Raw genomic sequence first — 7,696 nt, 5'->3', positions numbered from 1 at the left:
GATATTAATGTCTTATATGCCTTGCAAAATCTTTGAGAATATCGCAAGATTTATTGATCATATTGAAAGCATGTCTAACATGTATATCATGAAATTCATGTTGAAAATCTTTATCTCTTGTCGTAGTAAAAATTGTCTCTTATCATTCGACTTGAAAATGATTTTCATCGAAGTTTCGCATTTACTTATGCTTAATGAGAATAACGATAAGTTCTACGGTTAGAACTTATCGGTTTATGCTTGAATTCAATGGGATAGAATTCAAGTGTTTTTATCTTCTCATAATATGGCATATAGATAAGGGGAGTTATGTTTAACTCCGTCATCAATTGATTGTCATCATCAAAAATTGGGAGATTGTTAAATCTTAGATTTTGATGATAAAATCAATTAATGGGTTAATTGATCTAATCCATATTATTGAGTTAAGTGTACAGGATTAACTACGATAACCAGAAAATACAAAGCAAGAATACCGGAGTCAAGTTCGATGGACATTTAAGAGTCCGAAGAATCATCGGAGATGCTACCGGAACCAACCGAGAAGAAATCGGGAACCTGTCGAAATTTTCGGAAGTTCGCAGAAGAGATCGTCGGAGGTTCACGAAGATCACCGAGAAGGCTCGACTACTCGTTAAAGTCATCACAAGTTCGGGAGCTTGCTGGGAGTCTGTCGGAAGAAGTTAGTCGGAAAGCTCGCCGGAACAAGACTCGACGTTCACGGTTGAAAACTTGCTTAGGATGTTTTTAGTTATGTAGTTCACTTGTAATTAGGATTAGGATTAAGAGATAATCCTAGATCCTGGTTAGGGGCCAACTGGGCCAAAATTAGATGTGGTTTGGGCTAAATTTTAAGCCCAACCAGTGAACCGAAGGGTTTGGCGGTGGCACCGCCAGACTAGGCGGTTGCACCGCCCAGCACTGTCAATGTCAGACACTGACAGGCGGTGGCACCGCCAGCATCGGGAATCCAAAGAGAATTCAAATTTTGGAGCCCAAATTTGAATCCTCTTGAGGCCTATAAATACCCCTCAAATCTCAGCTGAGATTATAACTTTTTGAGAAGCAGTTGTTTGAGAGAAAGGCCTTAGAAAAGTCTTAGCTAGTCTTGTTTTCAATTTGTTAGTGTTCACCTCCTTCTTTCTTGCTGAAAATCTGTAAGAGAGTGAACCGCTTGTAAAAAGTTGTAAGAGGGGTATTTACCCTTCGCCTTCAAGAGATTTGCTAGTGGAAGGTGGGAGCCTCATCGAAGAGGGGCCTCGCAAGTGGATGTAGGTCATTTGACCGAACCATTATAAAATCGGCGTGATCTCTGGTTTGCATTTTCTTATTGTCATTTATATTACTGCAAACCATTTGCACTTTAATGCTCTACTTCTTTGTCTCCGTCTTACTTATCTCTTCAAGTTAAAACGCAATCGAAACAGTTTCAAACGAAAACGTTGCTTTTATCGTATGAAGTTTCCGAAAGTGTTTAAATCGTCAAAAGTTTATCGCACTTTACCGCTGCACTAATTCACCCCCCCCTCTTAGTGCCGCTCCGATCCTAACAAGGTCAACTACTACTCCCAATGACCAGTTGTACTAGATCTAGGACAGCCAAACCTATAAGTTTGGTTTCAAAGAGTGGAGCACTCATACAGGACATTCTTGGTGTCTCAAGTCTAAGGACCAGATATACCACTAGGACTACGGAATCGCTGTCTGACAATAAGGCATCATCAACCATCCAGCATTCCATAAGCGGATTAATCAGTGAACTCATTCTCCAATGAGCACCTGTACTGTATCCTTAGTGTCCCTACACGAGCAGCTATGAGACCAGCTGCATCCATCATATGGACGGGTATACAGCACACCAGTCTGTCCGGTTATCACAATGTCCCTCTCGAGTAACTTATGACCGGGATTATTTAGGATATATGTTTAAAGGTGAATCGATCTCATTATCGTGATCTCATCACGATCCGATTCCCATTGCACAAATCGAAGGACATCACAATATATATATATATATATATATATATATATATATATATATATATATATATATATATATATATATATATATATATATATATATATATATATATATATATATATATATATATATATATATATATATATATATATATATATATATATTATATTTATATATACAATAGTTATAAAGTGATATACGCCAAAATATAATAAATAAAAAGATTCTGTATTAAGTCACATGTGCCATCACTCACGTGATTGGCTTGCTGGGCACCTATGACTAGCATCACCATCGTGGCACAGTCTTCGAGACTATGTCAAGCAATGTTACCACCAGTCTGGCGGTTGTACCACCCCTAGCAAGGTGCCAAGCGGTGGTACCACCTGACCTAGGCGGTGGTACCGCCCAGGGCAGTGTCAGTCAGACTGACACTGGGCGGTGGTACCGCCCAGCACAGGCGATGGTACCGCCTGTGCCTGTGGAACCCGAGATGGGAAAGTTTTAGGCTCCAAGTTTGAATCAACTTGAAGCCTATAAATACCCCTCTCATCCCTGGATAAAACACACAAGCACAGAGTATTCAAAAGTGAGAAAACGCTGTTGTAATCTCTAGAATTCCCTCCTCCACTCTAAGTGTTAGAATTCTATTCAAGAAAGGAGAGTAAGTGCTTGTAAGGGTTGTCTCCTAAACCTGGTAAAAGGAGAAGAGGGGTGTAAAAGGTGATTGACCTTCGTCTATTGAAGGAAGGCCTCTAGTGGACACCGGTGACCTCGTCGGAGGAGGAAGCCGAAAGTAGATGTAGGTCACGTTGATCGAACCACTCTAAAATATGGTTTGCATTTACATTTGTGCAATTTATCTTTATTGCAAACCTCTTTAAGTGCTACTGCCTTCAATACTTTTACGAATTCGCTTTCAAGTTAAGTTTCCAAAAACGGTTTTACGTTGGAAATGGTTTTATCGTACGATAGTTTTTAAACCGTCATTATCTTACCACTGCACTAATTCAAACCACCCCCCCCCCCCCCCCCCCCCCCTCCCTCTTAGTGTCGACTCTTGATCCTAACAAGTATTCCTCGATCGAGAAGCTGACCCTCGCACTAATGAAGATGGCCCGAAAGCTGTGACCATATTTCCAAGCTCACATGATCAAAGTGATAACCAACCAACCATTGCGGCAAATCCTTTCCAAATTCGACACGTCAGGTCGAATGCGGCGGTGGTCGGTCGAGCTCGACGAATTCTACATTCAATACTCCCCCAGAACCATCATCAAAGCCCAAGTACTGGCTGACTTCATCTTCGAGTTAACTCCTGAAGATCATGCTATTAGACAGGGGCACAACGAGAGCACATGGACCCTGCACATGGATGGCTCGGCCACTGCCGAAGCAGTCGAGGTCGGACTTATCCTTAAAAGCCCATCCGAAGAAACCTACAAGAGATCGCTTCGATTACAATTCTAGGCCACCAACAATGAGGTCGAGTACGAGGCATTACTCCATGGCCTGCGCCTCACCCTGCAAATGAATGTGGGCAACCTCAAGGTCTTCAACGACTCCCAGCTGGTGATGGGACACGTCAATGGGAGATACGAAGCTCGGGACCCGACAATGGCATTATATATGACGGAAGCGAAACGGCTCACCCATCGCTTCAACCGCCTCTTGGTCACTAGAGTACCTCGGGCGCAGAACACGCTGGCCGATGCATTGGCCAGATCGACCTCTGCTCGCAGCCTGGTCAGAACCCTGGCAACTGTATCCATAACGGCACCAACAATACCAACTCATGGCGTTGCTGAAATAGAGGTCTTGCCGAACTGGATGGAAGAAATCCTCCACTTCAAGGAGGATGAGACGCAGTCCGACAACTTGACGGTCACAAGACGACTGAGGTGGACCCAAGCCTGGTACTATGTGGTCGGTGGAAAGCTGTACCGCAGGGCTTTCTCTCAACCTCTCTTGCATTGTCTCATGCCATCAGAAGCTGAAACAATCCTCGCCGAACTCCACAAAGGGATTTGTGGGAAGCACATCGAGGGATGAACCTTGGCCTTCAAGACCCTCAAACAAGGGTACTACTGGCCGACCATGTACCAGGATGCCATATCATATATGCAACGGTGCCAACAATGTCAAAGGCACGCCAGGCTGCAACACTAGCCGGCGGTGCCTCTTACCCTGATGAATGCGGCCTGGCCCTTTGCCCAATGGGGACTTGACCTCCTCGGGCCTTTTCCTCCAGCTTCAGGACAACGGTGCTTCCTTATAGTCGGGGTCGACTACTTCACGAAGTGGGTTGAAGCTGAACCCTTAGCCTCCATCATCGAGAAGCAAGTTCAAAGCTTCACATGGAAGAACATTATTACCCGATTCGGAATCCCGAGGGCTATCATCACCGACAACGGAGCTCAATTCAACAACACTAACTTCAAGGCCTATTGCCAATCATATGGGATACAATTGAGGTTCAACTCGGTCGCGCAGAGCATGGGTGGATGAGCTCCCTAGCGTCCTATGGGCAATGCAAACAACTCCCAAAATTGCCTCGGGGGAGTCTCTGTTCAGCCTAGCATTCGGGACCGAAGCAATCCTCCCACCTGAAATGGTGTTCCTGACCTTGTGCACCACTGTCTACGAGCAAGACAACTCCAAGGAGAGCCTTCGAGCAAACCTAGACCTCCTTGAAGAAAGAAGAATTAAGGCACATCTCCATACTTTGGCATACAAAAAGGCTACGGCTCAGATGTACAACCGCAAAGTTCACTCGCGACCGATCAAGGTCCGAGACCTCGTCCTTCGAAAAGCTGAGATGAGCGACCCAACCCGAGCAAGGGGAAAACTCACGCCAAATTGGGAAGGCCCCTATCGGGTCTACGATGTGATCCAAGAAGGTACCTACAACCTCAAGACTATGGAGGGAAACCCTCTGCCAAGGACATGGAATGCAACGAATTTAAAGAAATTATATCCGTAAAGACAAAAGGTCAAGATGCCGAAAAGACATGTTTCATTGATCAAAAGAAGCATACACATCCACGAGTGGGCAAGACAAGAATTCAGGATGCTGAAATGACAGTTTTTCATTGATGAGAAGGAATACACATTGTGATCGGGCAATACAATCTCAAAATTTGACCCAACCAAAGCAAAAAAAAAAAGAGAAAATACAGCTCTCAGCTCGTCAGAGGAGTCTTGGGCCCATCGTCAAAAGGGATGCTCACCAGCATATCGATGTTTTGATCCTCGGGTTGGTCGGCAAACGGGTCTAACTCCAGTTCTAGGTCCGGGTACCTAGCTCGAAAACAAGGGTAAGCCACCCGATATCCGAACTCGTACGTCACCCGCCCCGACCTCACCAGGTCATGCTCGAACTCGAGGGATGACTCGTATTCAGCAATCGCCCCCTTTATCTTCTTAGGCAGCACCAGTCGCTCCTCTGTCAGAACCTCCTTGGCAGCCCAAGTAGAATATATGGTGGATTCAACGTCCCGGGAGAGGGTATGCAGCTCACCATCGAGCGTCCGAACGCGCGCTCGACTTTCCTCCAGCTCGGCCTTTAGGCGAGTCACCTCCTCGCTCAGAGCCAAGGCACGTTGTTCGACTACAACGATGGCCTTCGAGCCTATCCTAGCCTTCAGCTCCAAGATCTCCATACGAAGAGCGGAGTTGGAGTCCGAGAGGCGCTCGATCACCCTTCTGGCATCTCGGACGCGATCAATCAGCGCCATGGTATAATGCTGGCCCTGCGCGAAGGTCGGAGTCAGAATCCACGCGCAGAAGGAAGGACTGAACAAGGGAAAAGTAGCACTACTTACCCAGACGAACGACTTGGCTTCCCGATCCATCAGCAGCTCCAAGGAGGAGCAATAGAGCTCCTTTGCCATCACCAAGTGGAGCACCCCCCGGATAAACTCCTGGGCGTTCGACCCGTCGGCCCAGATGCGATTGTCGGCCTTGAGGTTCACCCACCGAGAGGCATAGGGGGTTCTCGGCTCCCCAGTATGGAGGTCGGCCATGCTCAGGGCCTAGTACTACTCGCCTTCGGGTCGAGAGCGGATGCGACACAAGTCCTGCATCGACTTTGGGCACACCGAAGGCCTCCTCGAGGGGTCACTGCTAGATGATCCGGCCACCCCCTTTCCTCTCACGCTCCCTGAGCCCTCGCCTTGGGGAGAAGCCCCAGACGACTCTAGGACGGCACTCTCGCGAGCAGCCGAGCTCGCATACGTCTTTCGAACCACAGTTTTCGCCTTCTTCTGAGGGCGACTTGCCTCCAAAGAACCCAGCATCCTCCTTAGTGTGCCCTTCTATGAGGCACCCCCAGCTCCAGAACCCTCGCCACCCTGAGACGGTGGTGTGGCGGCCTTGGCATGAGGCATTCTCTTCACCGACTAGAGGTCCACCATCTCTACAAGCAAAAGCCCGGTCGGTCAGCTAGCTCGGGATGAGCGGATGATCCATAACATGTGAATGACCATACCGCCAGTGGTTGGGCTCAGTCCCGCCTCAACCAACCACTCCTCGGTCATCTCCCTGATTGCCCGAGAAGAGGATAAGATGCCCCTTGGTTGATTCACGTCCGCTGTTTCTCCGATAGAAAGAAACGGGGGGACATTGTCGATGGTTCGGGAAGTCCATCCAGTATTGAAACCCCACCCTGACTACAACTAACAAAGAAGAAGCGACTCTTCCAACCTTTGTTGTTGGAAGGAGCACCGCTGATCTTAAAACCGGTGCAGGCAGTTAGGTAGTACCCGCCTCGCCCCCTACACATATGGAAGCATGCCAGGAAGAGGGTCCTGGTCGGCTCGATCCCTGCTCCCCAACAATCCCCAAGAAAAGCCACTAGATAGCGCCAAGAGTTTGGCGCCATTTGGGATGGTAATATTCCCCACTTACGGAGGCACTCCTCGATAACGGGATGCAGCAGGAACCGAAGTCCCGCCTTGAGGGCACCTACGATCAGCCCAAACTCGTCGGGAAACTGATCATATAGCCGCTGACCAAGCCGAGGGGCATGAACACCATAGCACTTCGAGATGCAATAGAGATCCCGAAGTACACCCAAAAGTTCCTTGGTCACCACTGAGTCTACATCATGCCACGACTTGAGGTTTTCAAACACGACAGAACACCCTGTGGCCTCCAAAGGCACGCCAACCGAGTATAAACTGACAACCTCAGCCCACGAGCCCCCAGAAGAAGAAAACAAAGAAGAGAAAGACAAGGAAGAAGATGATGAGGAAGAAGAAGACGAAGAGGAAGACAGAGACATCCCGACCTCAAGGTTGGAAGGAAGGAGCCAGTGCGCAGGACGAAGGACTGAGCAAAGTTATGGCAACTATTCTGGAAGAAGCTTATAAAGAGTAGGATAATCCACCGCAAGGCGACGATTGGGCTTCCCGAGGAGAGAGATGGTCGTAGCATTTAAAACCCATCATAACTCCTCGAATTCTCTAGATTCGTCGGTCTCGAAGCTCCCACCAGAGGTACCTCACCACCAAAAATTTCCCGCTATAAGCCATCCGTGACAGGAAGTTTCCCGTTAGGCCCTACGCAGCTCCACTAGGCACGCCATGTGGTGCAGTGGCACCCGAGCAAACCCCAACGTGCTGCCCAATGACGCCCTCCAGCCTTCATCCGAGTCACGCCAGATCGGTCCCCCAACTTGCAACTCGTCAGTCTTCATGTCTAAACCCAAGTGCA

Source organism: Musa acuminata, chromosome BXJ3-11, assembly GCF_036884655.1.
Source record: "Musa acuminata AAA Group cultivar baxijiao chromosome BXJ3-11, Cavendish_Baxijiao_AAA, whole genome shotgun sequence".
In the NCBI taxonomy this organism is placed as follows: domain Eukaryota; kingdom Viridiplantae; phylum Streptophyta; class Magnoliopsida; order Zingiberales; family Musaceae; genus Musa; species Musa acuminata.
Note: the sequence above shows the minus strand (reverse complement) of the source record.